Genomic DNA, 24539 nt, shown 5'->3' with positions numbered 1-24539 from the left:
TTAAATGACTGCAACCTGCCTTGATTTTGAACTCTTACAGCAAAAGATTACACCTGAAGTATGGTTCTGAAATCCCCTGAATTTATTTTATAGGCAAAGGACGTTATACCTAATGTACATCGTATACTGCTGCACATGTTTGCTTATGTAGCCTGCATTGATTTGAAAATAATGCAATCAAAGAAATGATGCCCGTTAAGTACTCACATACCAAACATAGTCGGGTCACCTGATATCTATGTTGGTGCGGAGTAATTGGATTAATCGAGACAAGTTTGAGTCGAAGTCACTGGATGCCTATGTTGGTGTGAAGTAATTAGTGGAATAGCCGAGATGTGCGCAAATTCATTCGAACGCTACCATTATTATCTCGAATACTTATGTTGGTGTGGAGTAATTGGTATTTGGTGAAACGGTCGAGAAGTGGGCGAGTTGATTCAAACACTACCGTTACAAAAGAAAAAGAAGAGATAATTGTTGGGATCGAAAAAACATGATGCATGCAGAAACTAACAATGCAAACTTTTGAGACGATGAAATAAATATATACTAAACTAGGCATAATAATTTATTATGGGTTGGTCAATCGATCTACATATGATCTATTATTATTACTATAAAAAGAAAATAAATTTTTGGGAGAATAATCTCATCTAAGCATGATCCTTCTAACGACTACATTATGAAGGTTGTTGTTGTTCTTGTTGTGAGAAAAAAAGGTCAATTTATAGAAGTACCTCTAAGAAAAGGATAAGGCATATGAAAGAGATTTATTTCTTTTAGGAGTCTTTTTTGCTTCCTTCAAGAAAGAGAGTCCTAATAGATTAAAAATTCAGGGTAAAAACCTAATAATTCTCCCCTTGACCTGAATTTTCTTGGTAAAATTTGATTCATCTTCTTCATATAATCTTCATCACTGTTGTTTGTCATGATTAAAAATGGATATGAGTTAAAATTGGAGCCCTGTGCATTAAAAGTGAGCATAGATTTAAAACAACGGCCTAACTGACGTAGAACTCGGTGCGGAGCATAAGGCTGGATACTCCGAAGACCCATCAACAGCAGAAAACATACCTCAGCCGACATATAAATTACTTCACAGACCGAGAGCCAGCCGAATGTCCATTCGATCTTATTTGCAGTCAAAGGTCTCAAATGAGCATGTCATGCTTCCGTATCATCCGGAAACTCATAACCCTCTGCCGCTTTTAATGTTTTTCAATGCACTCGAGGCCATTCATACCACAATTCAAGTATCCAGGACGGTGGTAAAGGTGTTCCTCCATCCATAATTGTACCAGCATATTGCACCCTTCAAAGAACTTTCCTCCTTCTCGACAAAGGGTCAAACCAAAATCATCGGCACTATGGTCCCATTTGCCTTTTTCATCATAAAGTCGACTATCCCCACGAGTCCCAACTCTATGTTCCCGTCTTTTCTGGGGCAAATCAAAGTACCCAGGAACGCCATTATAAAAGCTAATCCTCTCCGAGCTTCCCACTTGTCTTGGTTTCCCACGTGAGTAAGACCGGTATCTGACGTCTCGAAGCCACGAGGATTCCCGTAACGTTGGTACAAAAAGTAGAAGGTACAGAATCTTTTGGCCAAATTTCCGTCTCGGATGTCCCGACTGATGCTTAACAAGTCCAAAAATTTGTGAGGGGTTACTGTTCTCGGTGCTACCGTGTATTGATTTCTAAGATTCCTCTCGAAACCGGCGTAGCCTGCTATCTCTTCCAGTGTAGGAGTTAACTCGAAATCAGCAAAGTGGAATACATTATGTGCTGGGTCCCAAAATGGTATCAAGGCCTCAATTAAGTCCTTTCTCGGCTTAACCTTCAAGATCCCGACAAGACCACCCAACGCTTTTGTCACAACTTTTCTGCTATTGTCCCCCAAATCATGCCACCACATATGTAGCTCCAACGGGATCTCTTCACGGACTGAGAAAGGTTCATTTTGAATTGTGCTCATCCTGCACATTTATTAAGGTGATTTTAATTAAAAGAAAATTATGACTCATTTTGACTCAAGAAAAATGACCATTTTTTTTTTCAAAATTTTCACAAAAATATCCGGCTTTACCAATACGACCTTTCAGCACTCCAAAAACGAAAATTTTAAGGCTGTGTTCGCTAACCGGCAAAAACCTTGAAAAATGACCAAAGGTGGCTTTTCTTGCAAAAACGGCCTTCCGACGCCCTTTTGGGGACATTCGGCTATTTTAGACAAGAATGACATCACCTTACTTATTTGCAATAAAATTAAAATTTTTGTTCTTTTGGGCTATTTTTGCAAAAGGGAAGTTGGACCCGATGGGGGTTGCCTACGTATCTCATATCCTGTGAGAATCAAACTGGCGTAGTTCGGGCAAATAAAATAAAACCAACTATTTTTCAAAACAAAACCTTTTTTTTTTCATTTTCTAAAAAAAAAAATTCGGCAGAGTTTCAGTACAATTTGGACATTGGTTTTCCAAAACAGGTGATTTAACTCACTTAACCCTCACATTGCTATTCTCTTTTTTCCAACTTTCTCCCATTATTCAAAAGCCGGTCAGCATGCAAATCCAAATCAAATAAATGCACAAGTAGCAAGTAAGATGCATCAGGATGGTCTTTTCATTTTTGGTACACCTGTCCTAGACAGACCCAACCCTTTTGTTGAGTCTCCAAAGTCAAATGCACGTGATGCAAGCAAACGTTCCTACTAGGGATCCGGCACGAGGCCTTGTTATACTTGATTTAAAACCTGAGTTTATTGTTCTAGACCTGGCTTACCCGAGCGGACAACTCGGGCCGAGGGTGGGGGGCAGCATACCGGGAATACAGAAGCTTCACCGGCTTTGAAACTTGTCCGAACCTCGTTCTAAAATTTGGGATATGACTCTAATAGAAGAGAAGTCACACGAAGTGCACCCTCCTCCATGATTTAGAAGACTCAGAGAGAAGAAGAGTTTCGTAGTAGTTTATATACAATTCACAGAATATCAAAGCGGTAAAAGCAACACTTAGCACATTAGACCCAAACATGTAAAAAAATCAGATAATTAATAAAGCCAACTATAACAATTCATCTAAGCTTGAATTCTTGAACCCTGAAACAGAGATTCTGGGTTCGATCCCCAGCAGAGTCGCCAGAGCTATCACACCTCCTTTTTACCTATACCCCCGTAAAGGGGTATAAGGGAGTTTGTCCAATTAAAGTGACAATCAAAACGAGATTATTTTGAAGATTCAGAGTCGCCACTTGGAATAATTTTATGATTCCCAAGTCACCGGTTCAAATCCTGAATCGAGGAAAAGGTTGACTCTGTATTACAGTCCGCGAACGTGGAAATCCGGGTAAGGAATTCTGTTAACCCGGGAGAAGGTATTAGGCATTCCCGAGTTCCGCGGTTCTAGCACGGTCACTCAACTGTTATTATTGGCCTATTATCTGATTTTAATACATTTTGAACCTATGTGCATTTTAACTTCAAAACTGCTTTTATTTATTTTAAAAAAGATTTAACGTCGTCTAAAACATGTTTTTGGACCGCGCCACATGAAATGCACCCGCAATCCGAAATACGTTTTATTCAACGTTATTAAGATTTGGATTTGGGTCACATGAAATGCACACCCGGTTTAGGAAGGTAATGTTATTAAAATAACGCGCCTACAACAACTACGCGTTTTTATCTTTGCGAGGGCCATGGAAATTTGCTAAATGGCGTGCCTCGAATTCTAAGGGTAAACAAGATTAATTAAACGAGGGCCATGCAATTTAAGGTTTTATTTGGCACGGCACACCTCGATTCTAATTTTAAGGGATCGTAATTATGTCACGCGAACATGTACACAATCCCGATAGGTATAATAAGAGAATGCCTAAAAACATATTCCTACGAATATAACAGGTGATAACCAAATTCTCACTATTATGATCAGACAAAAATCATCCTTCCAAGAACCAGGGGTGGTCATACTGGAAGAGCAATCGAATTTTCATGCAAACAAATTCAAGAAGTAAATTCAAAGCTTGAGTACAAAGTATCCTAAGTGACCATCACAAGGATCAGATGCTTCAATTGTTTTGACTAAAGCCATTTCGCCCCCTCGTTCTTACAACATATATTGGACCAAAAAAAAACCCAACTTTATACAAAATATCAACAGGTTTAAAATGCTATAGAATTCATATAGAAATGTATCTTTTCTCATATGAAATTAGTGGTAGAGTCGGTCAGAAACTGCCAAGCAGACTCATTAAAACCAATAGCAAAAGATTGAAGACAGAATAATTCTTTCCTAAAGCACTTGCAAACTGAAAACAGAGGACGAGCTATTTGCTTTCAGTTTAGTCATAAACAACGAAATATGGTTATTAAACCATTCTAACTTGTGAATTTCCAAGTTCTTAATGCTAATTTGGATAGGCCTCAGTCCTTTCTTGGTCAGTATATAGAATTCATTTCACCAAACACGAGTTCAAACTCCTTCTTGCAACAAGACAGATTAAAGGAAATAACCTTTCTTTTTCAAAGAGGATCACAAACAGAGAAGATTAATGAAACGCTCATGAAACCAAACAAACTTCAGTTATACACATAAACTGCCTAGTAATTCAAAGCTGCTGTGGACCAAATCAATGCAAGATTTACGCTCAAAATTGTGCAAATATGCTGCCCCAACAGTGCAGAACAAAGCAGATTTTCAGCAGAATAGTCCAATAGAAGCATACAACCAGACACAAAAATGTAACTCGAATCAGGAAAAAGATGAACAACATTTCAGATCTCATTTTAGCCTGAGCTCGAACATGAATCAACGTTCAACTTTCTGCAAGCAAGAACAGACCTACAACTGTGAAATAACATGGATTTGATTCATTTAAGCCTAAAGAAATGCATATGCTGCTCATACCGACACAAATCAGACAACACGTGCAAGAAAACTTTGCAAAAACATCAAAGGAACTAATCGAGCTTCTCTCAGCAGTGACATTGACATACTTCAGTAAACCACAAACTCATAAACCAAATCTGACTTCAATCAAGCCTGTCGAAATCAGACAGATTCAGGATTGTATGACATTTGAACTCAAAAACAACACAAAATAGAACATATTTGCACATCAGGGAGGATTCATTCAGACTCGTCGTCAACCCAAAACCAACAATATGCTTTTATTAACACTCGAACTTCAACATTTCAAGAATTCAAACCAATCTTACTTGCCTATCCTAAGCCCTCCTCCTACTTTAATGACACCAAAGAGTAAAATAAGAGGAAGAGTCAGTCAAAGAACCTGAAATCGAAACACTGAACTAGCCCAGAAATGAGATCGAACAAAGCAAACAGCAGCTGAAAATCAATCCTCGAGCAACAACAGATTCGAGCTTCTCAAACGACTTCCATGTTTACTCAAAAATCCAGAATCGAAATGAAGAGACTCTATTATTTCGAAATGCTCAATAAAACTCACATCAAATGAAATCAAGGGAACTCCATAACATTTGTTCCGTTCTCATATAAGAAAACAAACGAACCATAGAAAAGAAGAAGAAAACTTTTAACACTGATTTTTCCCTTCAATTTTCTTTAAAAGAAATCTCTCCAAAATCCTCCCTCCTAAATTTTCAGAAAAATCCCAAAATATTCTCCCCAAAACTGAAAAAGATCCCCCCAGAATTCTCTCCCTAAAAATCGGATGAGGTTCCTTTTTGAAAACGAACTCCTGATGAATGTGGGGCTCGGATTGAGTGAAATCAATCCAACGCCTCACATTCATCCAGCCAATCCTTCCCAGAACCTTCCAATCGTGAGATATATCTCAAATTCGAGTGATGAGAGGAGAGGGGAATCTTGGCATCAGAAACCGTTAGAAACGGCAAGAGGAGAGATGGAGGGACGCGTGGTTATGGGTTTTGAATCACTCGCCATGGATTTGGCGAGTTGAAACACGGCTTTGTGAAGAAGACGATGAAATAGTCGCGTGAGTTAGGGATTTTAATTTGTTGGGTCTCTGTATTTATTTGTGTGTGTATTTGTGAAGATGGGTCGGGTTTAGGGGCAGCCGGGCGGGTTTAGCAATTGGGCTGGGGGAGGTTTAACGACTGGGCTGGGAAAAAAACAATTAATCTTGGCCCAAAAATTCATTCCTTCATCTAACTTTTTTTTTTTTCATTTCTTCCTTTTTTCTAATTTCTTTTTAATTTAAAACTAAAAAAATAAACCTAAATTAATTCCTAATCCAAGTTATCTAATCAAATTAAATTAACCAACTTTAAAAAATAATTACCACCAATAATTAGGAAACAACTTAAAGGAAAAACTAACAAAGTTCAAAAATTAAAATTAAAGTGCAAAAATAACTATTTTGTGATTTTCTCATTTTTATAAAATCATTAATTACTAATTAATTCTTTAAAAAAAATGCAAAGTTAAATCCTAGATGCAAATATAACATATTTTTTGTATTTTTCATTAATTAAATAAAATAAATATGCACACACAAATGCAGACACTTGACAGAAAATGCCACAAAAATCCACAAAATTTGCAAATAATGGACAATTATTTTGTTTTGAATTTGTGTGAGTAATTCATATAGAGCAAAAATCACGTGCTCACAATCATCATATAGGTTTGCTTCCGATAGAAGAATGATCGTGGTCGGAGTAACAAAACCTTACAGGAGAAAGAAGCATCGGGGTCTCGAGATTCAACGTATCCCCGGTTATCCAATTACAACTTTAACATTAGTTTAGTAGAGTTAGTGTCGGCTATGAGAAACATTAAGGAGGCTAGGTTTCCGAACCCAATTTGATCAGATCCTAGTCAAATAGATCCTAATTTATGGTATGAGTTCCATGGAACACACGGTCACAGAACTGGGGACTGTCAACACCTTCATAAAGAGGTGGCAGCATTATTGAAGAATGGTCACCTTAGATAATTTCTAAGTGATCGAGCCAAGAATAATTATGGGAAAAATTGTGACGCTAGGGAACCAGCCAAACCGGCTACAGGGTCACCTCGTATGATGATGAACATGATATTTGGTGATGATGAGGTAAATTGAGTGACATTTTCAGCATCAAAGAAGACGAAGATATCGTTAACTCATGGCAAGAGGATCCGAGAAGCTGCGAAGGATGAAATCACCTTCACAAAAGAAGATGCTTATAGACTTCTTCTACCACACAATGATGCTTTGGTAATATCTCTTAATATTTTAGATATTTAAAATAAAGTGTGTTGGTTGATCCAGGAAGTTCAGCCAACATCATATAATAGGGAGTTTTGGAGCAAGCAAAGTTAACTGGAAACATAGTTCCGACAATGAAGCTTCTAGCCGTGTTCAACTTAAAAAGTGTAACAACTCGGGGAGAGATTCTACTACCCACACATGCCAAAGGCCTAACAATGACCACTTTGTTCAAAGTGGTAGATGGCGACATGGGACACAATGTGATCCTTGGAAGGCCTTGGATAGATGAAATGAAGGTTGTACCGTCAACTTATCATCAAATATTAAAATTTCGCACACTGGAGGGAGTCAAGCAGATCAGAAGAGATCAACTAGCTGCACGAAAGATGAATGCAGTAACCTTGTCCAATAGCAAGGGAAAAGAAATAAGCAAATAGCTATTGCAGGAGCCAGTGCCCTATTCCACCCGATTGAAGATAACAGAAAGGAGGAGTCATCAGATTTTTATTAGGTACCGAGGTCTTTTTAGATACCAGAGGAAACAAATGCGACCAAATCAATTGCTAAAGTGCTCGGGCAAGTGGACTTGTTCACAGAGTTTTTAGAAAGGAAATTTCATTTAGGAACCGGGTTGAGTCCCGAACTCAGATTAAAAATTGTAGATTTTCTAAAATCTAACGTCGATTGTTTTGTATGGTCGCATTCAAATATCACATATATTCCGTTGGAAGTGGCTGTCCACAAGCTGAGTTTGGATTATACCTTCCCTCCGATAAGGCAGAAGAAACGACCAATAGCAGAGGTCAAAAATAGGTTTGTCAAAGAAGAGGTAATCCAGTTACTAAATATAGGTTCAATTCGAGAGGTGAATTACCCTGATTGGTTAGCTAACGTAGAGGTAGTACCTATTATACCCCATGTTTTCGTACGTAAAAGTACGCCATAAGTAAATTGATGAAAGCTCGGAAATGAGATATTACATCCCGCATTTTCATACGTTAAAGTTTCGTCGTAGGTTAATCGACGTAAGCTCGAGAATGAGATTATTTTGAGGTTATAAGTATTATGCTATTTCAAACAAGTGATAAGTTAATCCGTGAAGGTGAAAGGGTAAGTGAATAAAAAAAATGAGTTTTGTCGAAGTTTGGCAATTTGGGAATAAAATACGGTCCAATCTATAATACCCCGTATTCATGGACTAGTGTCATACAAGGTACCACATGACCATGATAGTAAGGTGTATAAAGTGTGTTAAAAATAAGTAGTATTTTAAGCAATTTGAGATAATTCTTAATTATGTGGATAATTAGGTAATTATGGATTTTTAGTGGGAGATTAATTATATAACTAAGCTAATTGAGTAAATTAAGACATTTTGGATAAGGAGTTAAATCTCCAAATGTGGAAACACGTCAAAGTCCATTTGATGACTCTTAAATTTGTGTTATAAGGTGGAAAATGGAGAAAGAATAGTGGCTTAGTCACCACATAAGTGGGAACCACACCCAAAGACTTAAAAAAACTATCTAAATTCATTTTAAACCTCTACAATCACAAGGATATATTCAATAGAGTTTGTGGATTGCAATAGCAACGTATTGCTTCAAAACATTTCGTACAGAAACCATTTTTACTATATAGTGTAAGATTTTTCAATTCTAAGGGAGTACGGTGCAATCTTTCTCAAATAATATCATACGGATTTTCCCCTACTTCGATTCGCTTTTACATGTTGTTGCAAAAGACATGTGTTAGAGGGATTGTCAAGAGAATCGGTTCAGGTATGTTAAGTCTATCCCTTCTTTCCTTTTGGCACGATCTATCTGACACAAATGAAATGAGAAAATGCACAATTTCCATAAATGACTCTATTCATAGAAACAAGCCATGTCTTGTAGAGTCTTGTTTATGGGTGTGTTGTGCGCCACACTTATAAGCAGGAGGCTATAGGGCATTTAGGACTGTCACTCTTTCTTCTTACTCTAGATCGTGTGGTAGAGCTCAGTTGTAGGAATTCAAATTCCTAAATTCTATTTGTAATAAAATGATACCTACATCTAGAAAGATAGTTGGTAAGATATTGCATGTGGATGTGGAAGAGTTGAGTCAGAGGAACTCGATTTCGCATCATGCTTATGATGCGTAAATGTGAGGTCTTCAGCAGATCATGTGTGTACTTAGACGTGTAAGCTTCTTAATAAGGAGCCTTAAGGTAAGGATATCTATACGCCGGTATGGTGAAAAGCAATGAGAGATTCAGAAACTAGATACACGTTTCAACAAGTAAAAGAAGCAAGGTGAAGAAGGGTACGAGACACCCAGATGGTGCACTCTAAAATAGTACAGCTAGATATGAGTACTACAAAGACATGCACTGGAAGCCTTGAAGGGATAAATATTACCTTAGTGTGGCTCCCGTCCCTAGTAGAGAAAAGGGGATAAAAGTAAAAGAATGTCTTGTTGAAGTTGTCAGAATAAGGTGATAGACAAAAATATTAATAGGGAATAAAAAGAGAAATAACGAAGCATTATGAGTAAGATGTGATACATGGATGACAACGGTAGGTCAAAACGATGACAATATTGCAGAGTCTATAGTCAAGTAAAGGAAAAAACGAGAGGTAATAGGCCTTGAGACAACAAAAGAGTATAGGCCATATAGTTATATCCTTATTTCGAGAAATAAGTTCGTGACTCTGTTTACCTTGAAAATGGTAATTACAATTAGATTTGATTTTGTGGTTCTAAAAATACGTGATCTATTTTTATGCTAGTTGTTAGGCAATTGATGCTACGTAAAAGACTTAGAAACAAGATAAGAGCTTGAGAGCAAGGTGATAACCAACCGAATGGCTGACAATCGGGGCCTCGAGCATGCTTATTCGAGGCCTCGGGGTTGGGTCTGATGTCTCGTCGAGGGTAGTCGATGGGTGACTAACAGTTATAATAAAATCAATGATGGCTTTTTATGGCCAATAATAAGTAATAAATGAAGAACAGTAAATGGAACACAATGAATATAAGTAATAAATGCAAGTAATGAGATCAAGAGAATATGTTAGAGAGCAGAGAAAATGTTCTTGTGTATGCAATATTAAGCAACAGATCCTTTACATATGAGGGGAATCCCAACATAGTACAAATGCATTTATTGAAAAGATATAGGGTTGGTACAGCCATTTAATGCCTTGATTCGGGTCTGAACTAGTCTAATAGACTTTGTCAGCTCTAGTCACGTGCCTTGGGAACCTCCCACTTTTTCACCGTAATTGCCAGTCTATACTGTCCCGAGGTCAAGCGTCGATAGCCCCTCGGGGGTGAATCTCGACTATAGCCTTGAGCCTATGAAAACATAATTGCGAGGCATCGTAATGACGGACAATTGGACCCCCTGATTTTACCGTATACAGATAGTCCCCGCATTTCTTAGAGTAGAACAATAAGAAACGACTTTGATATCCATCTCTTCGAACTTCCCGTGATGATGTCATACTTATGACGCAAGCCTTTGTGATAACTGAGGCATCTCATCGGTTCATCTTTCCAAAATTATTCAATGCACTGCTGATTCTTATTCTCAAAAGCAATAATATCACTACCGGTCCAACTCCCAAAAATGCATTGATTGCGCCTGTCGATAGATCTTTCAAAGACATTAATGGCGCTATCGGTTACACTGCACCCTTTCTATAAATGGAAGCCTCCTGGAACCAATTCTTCTTTCAAATGTTCTTCAACAACCTTTCACCTCTTTCTTCTCTTCATCTTCATCCATTGTTATTTCCCATGTTTAAGGTCTGTGGACTTAAGGTTACATGGAATCTTTCTCATCAGTTATGCCATGGCCTTTTTCTAGGGCCTTCCCTTACCGAGCGAGATTGTACTAACTTGTTGTTGTTGACCCGAGGCGATGAAATAGGGGTGCCAATTTCTTCCGATTCAGGAAGATATTTGGACTCTACACTGCTGCTCAGGAGGATGTTTGGACTTTACACCACTGCTCACCTCCCTACTCTGGCCTGGTATGGCATTTCATCCCTTTTGCTTTCCGTGGGGTGATGTGGAACTACCGGCCATTAACTTGAACATCACAATGTTCCAAGAAGTGGACTCAAAGTAGTCGTGCAGGTGGGGCCGACGCTAGCCAAGTCTTCTATTGGGCCATGATTTTCTTGGCCTGGTAAAAGCTTTTGCTCTTTGGCGGGCTACGACTTTTTCTTCATCTTTTTTTGCTTCTTCCGCATCACTTTCCTCTTCTTCATCTTCTCCCTTGAAGATGCCATATTGGAAGATCGAGATGAGGCCACCAAGGAGATGGTGCTCGAAGATACTACCGCCGATGGTTCATCCCCGAGAATAGATTAGACTCTTGGCTTTTATTATATATGTATTTCTTTTTTGCTTCTTTATTTCTGTGTAAGGACCCCTCATGGGATTTTGTAATCATGTGTAAGGACCTCTCGTGGGCTTTTGTAATCATGGTTAACCAATGCAAGGATATTTCTTCGATTTGTCTTTGATTTACGCTGAATTCCCTTTTTATTTGTGTTTGTGAAAAATCTGGGCATGTGACTCTACCTGTTGGCCCGAACATCGAATCAGGGCATAGGTATTCCCTTGATTCTTGATCGTCCAGTATGATTTTACCTAAAACCCTTTGCCATCTCTCGGACCAAGCCCGGATTAATCCGATATAGACTTAGGCTACCGAAATCGGCAACTTTGAATCGAGTGAGAATGATGCCTTTATTTTTAGAGCAAACTCAGCTCCATTTATATTCCGTTGGTAATTCTCGAGGGAGAATTTGCTCGAGTGTCTAGGAATAAAGATAGCTCTAGGACTTTCACGGATAGTCCCCGAGTGAGATTTAGACTAAGTTCGGGTGGCCCAAAAAACTTGATTTGAACTTAGTGTGAAGGTAGCCCTAGGGCTTCATCAGTGATTCTTGAGTGCGAACTGGCTCGAGTTTAGGTAGCTCGAGGGCCAAGGAATCGGGTGAATAACCCGCATTCGTAATAGCAGAAATCCTCAAGGCAGGATACTACATCAAGGTTGGACTTATATACGAGCATCTCTTTTTTAGAGCTTAACTTTTGTTTTGGTAGGGATCCTTGAGATCGGGCACTATCTTGAGACTCATACTGATATTAATGGCTCCTTGGAAGCCTTTATTCTCTTTTGGCAGAGGTCCTCGAGATCAGGTACCATCTCGAGGCCTGTAATGATATTGATTGCTTCTTAGAGCCTTTCTTCTTCTTTGATAGAGGTCCTCGAGATCGGGTACCATCTCGAGGCCTGTAATGATATTTATGGCTCCTTAGATCTTTTTTCTTTTTTGACAGAGGTCCTCGAGATCGGGTACCATCTCGAGGCCTGTAATGATATCGATGGCTCCTTAAAGCCTTTCTTCTTCTTTGGCGGAGGTCCTGGAGATCGGGTACTATCTTGAGGCCTGTAATGATATTAGTGGCTCCTTAAAGCCTTTCTTCTTCTTTGGTGGAGGTCCTCGAGATCGGGTACCATCTCGAGGCCTGTAATGATATTGATGGCTCCTTAAAGCTTTTCTTCTTCTTTGGTGGAAGTCCTTGAGATTGGGTACCATCTCGACGCCTGTAATGATATTGATGGCTCCTTAGAGCCTTTCTTCTTCTTTGATGGAGGTCCTCGAGATCAGGTACCATCTCAAGGCCTATAATGATGCGGGGGTTTTGACATGGTTGTGAAGCGACCAAGGCAATTCCACTGGTACATCTTCCCAAAGCGAAAAATGATTTAGTCAACATTTTTAATTGGCCTTTGAGGCAGGCAAATAGTTGCTATTTTCTCCACATATAGGGTTGCATTCCTTCTTTTGAGGATTCCGCTATTCCGAGTATCTATCCTCCTTTATAGAGTTTCTCTTTCCTACGTTAGGCTTTTGATAAGCTCAAGTGTGAGCTGCTTCGTCGCGAGGCCATGCTGCCAAAAGCCAAGGATGGGGAGAATTCCCTCAGGCTCCTTTGCGACAAGAGAGAAGATGAGTTGGCGCACTTGCGATGCGAGGCGAGTCGAAGCCTGAACTACGAAAGCTACCTCAAGGAGCATGTAATTTTTGCTCTAGATGGGGCGTATGTTCCCTTTTCTATCCCTGAGGCTGACGTTTTGTTTATTTTAGTTGCATAAGAAGGCAGAGGACCAGGAACACCTTACGTGTGAAGTTGGCCAAGACAAAAGTGAGCGTGATGAGTTGAAGGCACGGGCGGACGTTCATACTATAGCGGAGAAAGAGGCTTTGGCTAAAGCTTCCGCCCTCGAGGTTCAACTCCGTTTAGTTTGTGAGAATAGCTCGGTTCGAACGGATGTGATTATAAAGCTCAAGTCTGAGCTTTTGAAGATAAAGGCCGAAGTTGTGGACGCCCAGGCCGAAGCCGTAATGAGCCGAACCAAGGCTGACAAGAAAGTGGCGGTCTATTTGAAGGATGCTGCCGATGCTCGAGCTAAGCTGAGAAGGGCTCTCGATCGTGAGAGCAGGAGCAAGGAATATGCTCGGTACAAATCTCGAAGGGAAACCCTCGAGGAGATCCATACTAGGGGTTTTGACCTCTCGGAAGAGGTGAAGCAGGCAAAGGCAGATGAACATGACGCTAGGTCCCTTCTGTCCGATGCCGAGGACAGCGAGAAAGAGGCCGACAGGCCATAGTCCTCGAGGGGGATGTAGATTAGGCTTTCCCTTTCTGATTCTGTGTATAGTGCTTTCAAAGATCTTTGTAAATGAAGCTTGTATTCTCTCGCATACATGTATAAAAGGAAGCCTCGTGGTTTTGTTTTTCCTGCATTTCCTTTTGCCTTTGTCAGTCGTTAGCCGAATGAATTGGTCTTCGACTTAAAAGGAATCCTTACATTCATAGTATGTCCTGGGGCTCATTGGGCTGGCCCGTAGGCTCTTACACGCTTTGGTAGGTACGACCTTTTAGTATAAGCCGACGTTTGAGCTCTTATGCTTTTGCCCTTAGGCATATTTAGTTAACTTTTTTGGGTTCAGTCTCCGAGTTGGATCTCAACTCGAGCTCATTTGACCCTCAAGTTTTTGAATTTAAAGCTGGACTTTAGGCTCTTACGCGCTTTGGTTGGTGAGACATTTTAGTATATGCCGACGTTTGAGCTCTTATGCTTTTGCCCTTAGGCATATTTAGTTATCTATTTTGGGTTCAGTCTCCGAGTCGGGTCTCGACTCAACCTCATTTGACCCTCAAGTTTTTGAATTTAAAGTTGGCCCTTAGGCTCTTATGTACTTTGGTCGGTACAACCTTTTATAGGGGCTGGTGGCAGTGGCTCTTACGCATTGGGTCGGTACGACCTTTTATATAGGCTGGCGATAGTAGCTCTTATGCTTTAGGTCGGTACGACCTTTTGTTAGGGCTGGAGACAATGGCTCTTACGCATTGGGTTGGTACAACCTTTAGTAGGCTTTATTTCCCCCTCGTTAAGGACTTTTGAAGTTGTGTTTGCCCGACTCTTCGACGGTTTGATAAAATCCTCGATTGTGAGCCGTTATATGGTGATGATCGAGCATCTCAGGAGGTTTGGCTCGGTGGTTGAGTATCTCGAAGCCTATAGTTTGGAGCTGACATGGTCGAAGATCTTTTGCCTATATCGAGGGTAGCCTGTTTAACCGATTCTTTTTGAAGTATTTTCGAAGTAATTGAAGGCATGTGATTTTATAGCGACGGTTGGGCATCCACGAGTCGCGTTAGTTTGGCTGGTTAGCCTTGTGACCATAGTCATTGTGTTTGGCTGGAGCCTTTCAGTCCCCGAGTGAAGTAGTTTCAGTGTCTATATCGAGGGTATGCCTTTTTAGGGGTCTTACAAGTTTGATATATAGCCTTAACTTTAAGATCGAGATTATGCCTTTTGTAAGGTCTTACAAATTTTACATGCCTTTTAGGTCTTACAGTTTTGATTACTTGGTACAAGTATGGTTCATGCATTGCTTGAGGTCTTACAGTCACTTGGTACAAGTGTGGTTCATGCCTTGCTTGAGGTCTTACAGATATTGTTGTGGCCTTATATAGGTCTTACGAGACCGAGGCTGCCCGCATGTGGTCTTATGGCCTCGGGTTTTGATAAGCCTATGGTGGTGATTGGCGACAATCCCCAAGTCATCGAAAGTTTCTTGGCTCGGGAGCCATTATTTGTAAACTTGGTATTGCCTCATTAAGGGCTTACGATTTTGGAGTTTTTGACCTAGAGGTCATGTGGTCTTGAGTTTTCGATGCCAGTCCCCGAGTGTTCGGGACGTTTTTGGCTCTAGGGCCATTTTGTGATCTTGATGCTGCCTCATTGAGGGCTTACGAGTTTGAAGCTCTAACCCAGGGGTCATACGACTTCGAGTTTTGATAAGTTGATGGGGGTGGCTATTGGCGGCAGTCCCCGAGTCATCGAAAATTCCCTGGCTCGGGAGCCATTTCTTGTAAACTTAGTATTGCCTCATCTAGGGCTTATGAGGTTGGAGTTTCCGACCTGGAGGTCATGTGGCTTTGAATTGTTGACGCCAGTCCCCGAGTGTTCGAGATGTTTTTGGCTCTGAGCCATTTTTGCAAAAATACCGGATTCTTTTGAAGCGTGAAATGCTTTGACGGAAATTATTCTTCGATTACTTGGTACAAGTATACATGTTTTCGTTGTTAGGGGCCTGGTTATTCTATACGGACACGGTTCGTTCGACCATTTGGCCTGGTACATCATTTTCCTATTGAGACCCCATTTAGCACATCTTGTCTTCTCTGAGTAAGTGACCTTCCGGGGGGATGCCCCCCAGTATTCGAGGTTGATTGCAAAAGAAGCCTTGAATACTTGTTGAGTCTTCCTTAGGTAGCATATAGATTTTTCCATGTTGATTGGGAAGGTAATTTCCCCTTTTGTTGTTTCTCTCGCCATGTTGAATCCATTGAGGACTTGAGAGGTGGGCACGATTTGGTCAAGCAGCCCGAGCTGCTCTACCACCGTCGACCTGATAATATTGGCCGAGCTACCTGGATCCACAAATACATGTTTAATTTGAAATTTATTTACAAGGAAAGAGATTACCAGTGCGTCGTTGTGAGGCTAAGATAAGGTCTCGATGTCCTCGTCACTGAATGTGAGAGCATCCTCGGGTATGTAACCCCGAGTTTGCTTTTCTCTGGTGATGGATATTTTTGTTCTTCTGATCATGGGTTCTTGTGGATAATCGATGCCTCCCAATATCATGTGGATGACATGTTGTGGCTCACTTGTTTTGCTCTTCTTGGTCACCTCTCTCTCCCGGAACTGATTTTTGGCCTTGTCGCTTAGGAATTCTCGGAGGTGACCTTTGCTGAGTAGTCGAGCTACTTCTTCCCAGAGCTGACGGCAATCCTCGGTCCTATGGCCGTGCGTGTTCTGAAATTCGCACACTAAGTTATGGTTCCTTTGTGGAGGGTCTGATTGTACAGGCCTTGGCCACCTGGTGTCTGTGATTTTACTAATGGCGAACACGATGTCTGATACTTCGATATTGAAGTTGTATTTCAATAAGAGGGGCGCCTCCGTCGACCTGTATGCCTATCTAATCCAGCTCTATTAGCAAGTCCCCGAGGATTCTGGCCTCGGTCCATCCTCCGGTCATTGCGAAGTATGTTGCGCCTTGGGGCGTTTCTTCTATCTTTGGTGTATGGTTGGTATCTCTCTTTGTTCAGCTTTGACTCCTTTGGCGGAAGCCTGTTAGGATATACTGAGCCTGAGGGGGCTCCCAGTTGGTCATCTTCGACCCTGATCTTCAATTGATATCAATTGTGAACATCTGACCAAGTCACGGCGGGGTATTCAACTATATTCTATTTCAGCTGCTTCGAAGCTACCAAGCTTCGCTCGTTCAAACCTTGAGTGAAGGCCTGCACCGCCTAGTTGTTGGAGACCAGTGGTAGTTCCATGCGTTCCATTTGAAAGTGAGATACGAACTTTTGCAACATCTTGTTCTCCCTTTGCTTAATCTTGAAGACGTCAGATTTCCTTGTAGCTACCTTGATGGCATCGACATTTACCTTTATGAAAGAATCTGCCAGCATGGCAAATGAGTCTATAGAATTAGGAGCTAAGTTGTGATACCACATCATGACCCCTTTTGAGAGTGTTTCCCCGAACTTCTTTAGCAGGACATACTCGATCTCGTCGTCCCTTAGGTCGTTGCCTTTCACTGCACAAGTATAGGTAGTGACGTGCTCGTTGGGGTCTGAGGTTTCGTTGTACTTCGAAAGCTCAGGCATTCTGAACTTCTTTGGAATGGGTTTTGGGGCCGCTTCCTACGGGAATGCCTTTTGCACAAACTTCTTCGAATCTACACCTTTCAGAATCGGGGGTACGCCCGAAATTTGATCGACCCTAGAATTGTAGGTTTCTACCTTCTTGTCATTGGCTTCTATCTTCTTCTTGCCCGACTCGATCCTCTTTGTGAGGTCCTCGAGCATCTTTATGATGGTGGGGTCGGCTGCCGACCCGTTGTTGCTTGATCTCTCTGGTACCTTTTTGCGGTGCTACCGTGCTGGGAGTTTTATGGTGACTTTGCAGCTAAGCAATCGCTAGCTGTTGTGCCTGTAACATTTCAAAAATAATGTGAAGGCTAACCTCCCGTTCTTCCCTAATTGGGATTTTTTGAGCTTCTTATTGGTCTCCTTGGTGCATGCTCTTGTTAGTGCGAGAGCTTATATCGACGTGCTGGGCATCATGTGAGACCGCATCCGCGGGGATCGGCTCTGGCGTGCCTTCAGGTTTTAGTGGTGGTGCGCCAATACCTGGAACGGCTACACCATTTTCCCCGTGGTCCTCAAGACCATTTTTTCATATGCATTCACTGAGTTAGACATTTTGACCTGAAATCAAGATCTTAGACAAGAAAAAGTGTGAAAGATAACTTGCGTTATGTAGCAAAACCAGCAAGAAAATAATTACTATTATTTTTAGCCCCATGGTAGGCGCCAAAAAATTTACCTTGAAATGGTAATTACAATTAGATTTTATTTTGTGGTTCTAAAAATACGTGATCTATTTTTATGCTAGTTGTTAGGCAATTGATGCTACGTGAAAGACTTAGAAACAAGATAAGAGTTTGAGAGCAAGGTGATAACCAAACCGAATGGCTGACAATCGGGGCCTTGGGGTCGAGTCTGATGTCTTGCCGAGGGTAGTCGATGGGTGACTAACAGTTATAATAAAATCAATGATGGCTTTTTATGGCCAATAATAAGCAATAAATGAAGAACAATAAATGGAACACAATGAATATAAGTAACAAATACAAGTCATGAGATCAAGAGAATATGTTAGAGAGCAGAGAGAATGTTCTTGTGTATTCAATACTGAGCAATAGATTTTTTACAAAATGACAAGGTTCCCCTTTATATATGAGGGGGAATCCCAACATAGTACAAATGTATTTATTGAAAAGATATGGGGCTGGTACAGCCATTTAATGCCTTGATCCGAGTCTAAACTAGCCTAATAGACTTTGTCACCTCTAGTCATGTGCCTTAGGAACCTCCCACTTTTTCACCGTAACTTTCGGTCTATACTGTACCGAGGTCGAGCGTCGATAGCCCCTCGGGGGTAAATCTCGACCATATCCTTGAGCTTGTGTAAACATAATTGCGAGGCATCGTAATGACGGAAAATTGGTCCCCCTGATTTTACAGTATACAGACTCCAACGCGACTACCAAAAGGAAAAGTTAGACCCTTGAATAATAGAAATCAGTTTGGATTGGTGAACAAGATAAACTAAACATGATTTAGGGACTGAGTGATTGATAATGGTCGACATCATGGGAATTTCAGATTTCGTTCTGGTGATAATAGAATGGACAACAGAAGAAGATTCATGAGAAATTCAGAGAATGGTCATTCAGGAAGACGTTTACCTAAAGCAAGCAATGTGAGCACAGTTCAGCTTAAGGGACTGTATGTTCCAGTTATACTAAGTGTCACCCTCGCGAGTAAGGAAATTTATTATCCTTGGTACATAAGGATTACCGCGAGGCGAGTAAGGGTCATCGATGATGTGAAAAGACACCAAAGATGAAGAGTTAAAACATCTATACATAGATCATCGTAGCACCAAATAATAGTACTCCCCAAAAAGGAGTGAATATGAAGTAACGTGGCATTAAGTCAGAATTAAGTGGTTCTAGTAACTATGGAATGGTAAAGGAAGAATGCGATAAAAATGAAAAAGGGATGAGATTACACTTATTAAAAGTCTAGAGATATGCTACGATTGCAGACCATTACGAAAACACGATGTCAAGGAGAGGAAGTAAGGGTTTCTGCCTGAGATGCTATAGATAGATAAGGAGCCAGTGCAGGATGTAAGTTAAGACAATGGAAATGACCCAAGAAAGATTATGTAGAATATTGATATAAGAATTGGTCAACGAGTAGTTAGTAGTTGATCCAGGAAGAGCCTAGTTATGGCTAGACAAGAGGATACAAACAAATCAACTAATTGTGCAAGATAAACATAGTGAACCACAATATGGGGAATTCAGTCTCGCAGATATGACATCGTGATCCTTAAGAAATATTTGGATAGAAGTTGGGGTAGATAAAGATATTGTATGAGTGTTACGGAAATAAAATAGAGTACTACTGGGAAGTCAGTCGAAATATTAGTTCAGAAGTAACCCTACAAGCACAAGGGCATGGAGATAAGTAGCTACGGGTAATTATAGGCGAGGAAGAACATCAAAAATTCTATCAGGCATACGATGTGATAAGCTCATTGCCTTACAAGAGTCAGAGGATCCCCCCCAAGTACTACAATGAAAGACTACCTGAGGAAATAAGGAAGAAGGTTTCAACCAAAGCACAATGACCTAGAGAGGAAATGGTTTTGTAACAATAGTCCCACTACAAAATTGTATGTACTCCAAAAGAAAGTGTCACCTACCATGGCTAATGAGCGGGGAGTAAAACCAAAAGTAATATTCGAGACCATATGAGTTGCACAAAATTTTTGGCATGCATGAGAACTCAGATAAGCTAATTATGCACGCAAAAAGGGGGCAAAAAGACTAGGAAAAGCAATTGCTTACGTTTGAAGAAAGCTGAAATGGAACGAAAGGAATTATTCAATTAATGATCAGCCGTAGAAGACCCCGGTATAAGTTAAAAAAAAGGAATTGAGTCCAGGTCATACACAAAGGATTGAATTATTAGAAGATTGTATCACGGATATTCCATAGCCATGAAAGGCTAAAGTAATAACTAAATGCAATGAGCCACAGATCGGAAGATAGCTTAAGCCTACATAAAGTCTAATCATAAGGAAGAGGAAACTAAAGAGTTACATCAACTAAGTAAATTAGGAGTCTGCTTATTGGACCTAGAAAGTTATAAACATCATGATTGAGAACATTGCAGAATCACTCTTAATATCATAGGTACAAGATAGATAATACAACAACCATATTCTATAACGACTCTACAATAAAGCCAGTTAGAAGAGTATCAACCTCATCAAAAGTTAGTATGAAGCTTCCATCGGATTGTGTATACACCAGAGGTGCAAATATTATAATAGACCTTCAAATTGTGGATGTGAATTATACCTATGTGGAAGGGAAGTCATGAAAGAGATAGACGATGTGATGTGAGATTTTAAGGTAAGTAAGTTTAAGGTGAACAACGTACAAGATACTCAGATACAAAAGGTTGTCAATAATCTATACTTCAGATAGAAGGCTAAAAACGATGGGATTCAGTATCCAGAAATGATAGCGGCATCGTCAGTGGCATATCTTCCAACCTATGGTTTTTAAATATCTAGAGGTCTAGCTAAAAGAGTAAAGAAGAGTTTGAGACAATGTGATGTCTCACTTGATGTTCCGGAATAACATAAGGAAATCTATGGTGCAAACAAGTTGAAAGAAGGTTGCAAATAGTATAAATATATACGTAGAGGTCGCCAGCTAAAGTATAGTAAAACGGTGAGGTTTTATGACAGAAGTAAGGATCAGAAAGGGCGAGTAAGATGCCGAGAATGGATAAGTCCTCGAGATTAAGTTCATGAAAATAAAAGAGCTGATGGTTTCTCTAAGTTATAGAAAGTTCAGTATAGTCTGAATGAACTCAAAGGAATCTAAAGACTAATAGCATCTAGAGTGGAATGAGGGTGTGATTGTGGTAGATAAAGGATGACGTTTTGGGCCTTCGATTGAGTAATGACTTGAAGATGATTTCATGAATTGTACAGGATTAAAATACCCATATAAGGTGAGTCATATTGGGATGCTATGCAATACGGTTATGGAAGTATAGTATCGCCCCTAGGTAGATCAATCTAATTACTCCAGATGTCCCTGATGAGACGTGAGCCCTAGCGGCAGTGTTACATAAGAGACCAAGTTATCAGTGGTAGAAAGGTGAATCAACAGTGGATGGACAAAAGTCACAAAGTATGAGGTGAGATTAAGCCGTCATTCTTAAGATGAACAAGTAATGAGGAGGCATTAAAGGACTTAGATTTATACATATAGGATAAGTAACGAGAGTAAACTGGATTTCGGTAGCAGACCTCAGTAACGATAAATTGACGTAAGAGTTATAGTATAGTATGACCTACCTGGATACAGTAAAGTCATACGAATGGATAAGCGGATCTATGAAATAAGGTATAATAATATTCGTAAGTTTGACAAAGTACCGAGCAAAGAACTTCAGTATACCTACAGATGCCTAGAGGGACATTTTATCAAGCTCTGTATATGTTTGCGAAATTAGGCCTAGAGATTGGCTAAAAGCTGGAGGAAAGAGGGGAGAAGAGTCGCATAGGCGCACATACAAGGAAGAAGTCGTACATGCTGTGTGATAGAAGGTAGCAACAGTTACGAGATTGGAAGGATTTCAACCACAAGTCGTAGTGTGAGAAAGAGGCCTAAATGGGGGAATGCCATGGCCTTTAGAATTATTTATAGAACAATTACCTAAATGGCAAGAACAATATTAAAATATTCGCAAAAGCTAGGGGTTATGAGAATGATAAGTGCATTAGTCAACATTCGATGACGAATGATCCAAAGGGGGGAATGATGTTACACCCCACATTTTCGTACTTGAAAGTACGCCATAAGTAAATTGATGAAAGCTCGGAAATGAGATATTACATCCCGCATTTTCATACATTAAAGTTTCGTCGTAGGTTAATCGATGTAAGCTCGGGAATGAGATTATTTTGAGGTTATAAGTATTACGTTATTTCAAACAAGTGATAATTTAATTTGTGAAGGTGAAAGTGTAAGCGAATTAAAGAAAATGAGTTCCGTCGAAGTTTGGCAATTTGGGGATAAAATATGGTCCAAGCTATAATACCCCGTATTTACGGACTAGTGCCATGCAAGGTACCACATGACCATGATAGTAAGGTGTATAAAGTGTGTTAAAAACAATTAGTATTTTAAGCAATTTGAGATAATTCTTAATTATGTGGATAATTGGGTAATTATGGATTTTTAGTGGGAGATATAATTATGTAACTAAGCTAATTGAGTAAATTAAGACATTTTGGATAAGGAGTTAAATCTCCCAATGTGGCAGCACGTCAAAGTCCATTTGATGACTCTTAAATTTGTGTTATAAGGTGGCAAATGGAAAAAGAATGGTGGCTTAGTCACCACATAAGTGGGAGCCACACCCAAAGACTTAAAAAAAACTATCTAAATTCATTTTAAACCTCTACAATCAAAAGGAAAATTTTAGCAAAGTTCATGGATTGCAATAGACGTATTGCTTCAAAACATTTCGTACAAAGACCATTTTTACTATATAGCGTGATATTTTGCGATTTTAAGGGAGTACGATGCAATCTTTCTCAAAGAATATCATATGGATTTTCCCCTACTTTGATCTGCCGTTACATGTTGTCGCAAAAAACATGTGTTAGAGGGATTGCCAAGAGAATCGGTTCAGGTATGTTAAGGCTATCCCTTCTTTTCTTTTGGCATGATCTATGCGGCAAAAATGAAACGAGCAAATGCACAATTTCCTTAAATGACTCTATTCATAGAAATACTAGAGATGCTTATGTTCTTGATTTCCCATGTGTCATATTATTCTATCATCTATTCATGGGTCTCAGAAAATACGTAAATTGATAAAGTTTATTTCATGATATTAATCAAAGGCATAATGATCTTATGACATTCCAAGGAATTTTATTGACGTACTTCTCATGCATTGCATTCATTTGTACATGTACATTGACCCATGACCAGATGGCGTTATATACGCATATATATGTATATTATATATATATGAGATATGGGAAAAGGTTACAGTGTTATATATACACCACCACCTGATCAGCTGGTTTACGTTGTTGATTTGCCCACAGTGGCCGAGGTGATATGATGGGTGCCCTCAGAGGCTTGGTGATATTATGAACACATATACCCATGCATGGTATGAAATTTATACGCATATGCATGACATTATAATATCAAATCATTTGCAAAGCTATTCAGATAGACATGTTGAGTCTTTTACTCCATGTTTCTCTCATGTCTATTGTTTATTGATTTTCATTCCTTACATACTTGGTACATTATTTGTATTGACGTCCCTTTTGCCTGGGGATACTGCGTTTCATGCTCGCAGGTCCCGATAGATAGGTCGAGAGCCCTCCAAGTAGGTTATCAGCTCAGCGGAAGATGTTGGTGCGCTCCATTTGCTCCGGAGTTTCTTGTTTGGTCAGTATGATTTAGACGCGTATTGTTTGGTATGGCATGGCCCTGTCCCAACCTTTATGATAAGTATGTACTCTTAGAGGCTTGTAGATAGGTGTCATGTATATAGATACTTGTATGGCCTTGCCGGCTTATGTTTTGAGTTTACAAATGATCGTGTTGGCCTTATAGGTCCGTATATCACATGTATAAGTTTTTATATCAGGTTAGGTCATCTTATATTGAGTATTCTCCTATGTTTATTTTGGTTAGCCCATAACGATCCATTTGGCCCATTTACCAATGAAAGCATAATAAGAAAGATATGTTATGTTGGTACTCGATTAAGTACATTACCGGGTGCCCGTTGCGGCCCATAGGTTTGGGTCGTGACAATACCAAAAAGGAATAATAAATTTAGAATATGTGTAGATTATGAAGATTTAAATAATAAATGCCCAAGGACTCTTTCTCGTTGCCAAACATTGATTAAATGATTGATGCTATGGCCGGGCATGAGTTAATGAGTTTTCTTGATGCATATTCCCGGTATAATCAAATTAGGATGCACCTGAAAGATCAATAGAAGACCTCATTTATCACAAATTTTGGCAAATACTGCTATAATGTGA

General features: G+C 39.9%; 1 long non-coding RNA gene across 1 annotated transcript; it reads right to left on the bottom strand.

The window, feature by feature from the left end:
• Positions 1 to 545: 545 nt before the first annotated feature.
• Positions 546 to 5989, bottom strand: LOC142166337 (uncharacterized). The gene is made up of 2 exons (XR_012696679.1): positions 5294 to 5989; positions 546 to 1976 (listed from the first exon to the last, which is right to left on the bottom strand). It is a non-coding gene; the product is annotated as an uncharacterized LOC142166337 (long non-coding RNA).
• Between the last annotated feature and the right edge of the window lie 18550 nt (positions 5990 to 24539).

Source organism: Nicotiana tabacum, chromosome 11 (assembly GCF_000715075.1).
Source record: "Nicotiana tabacum cultivar K326 chromosome 11, ASM71507v2, whole genome shotgun sequence".
NCBI classification, from domain to species: Eukaryota; Viridiplantae; Streptophyta; class Magnoliopsida; order Solanales; family Solanaceae; genus Nicotiana; species Nicotiana tabacum.
The sequence above is the reverse complement of the archived record's forward strand: the minus strand, read 5'-3'. Positions and strand labels throughout refer to the sequence as shown.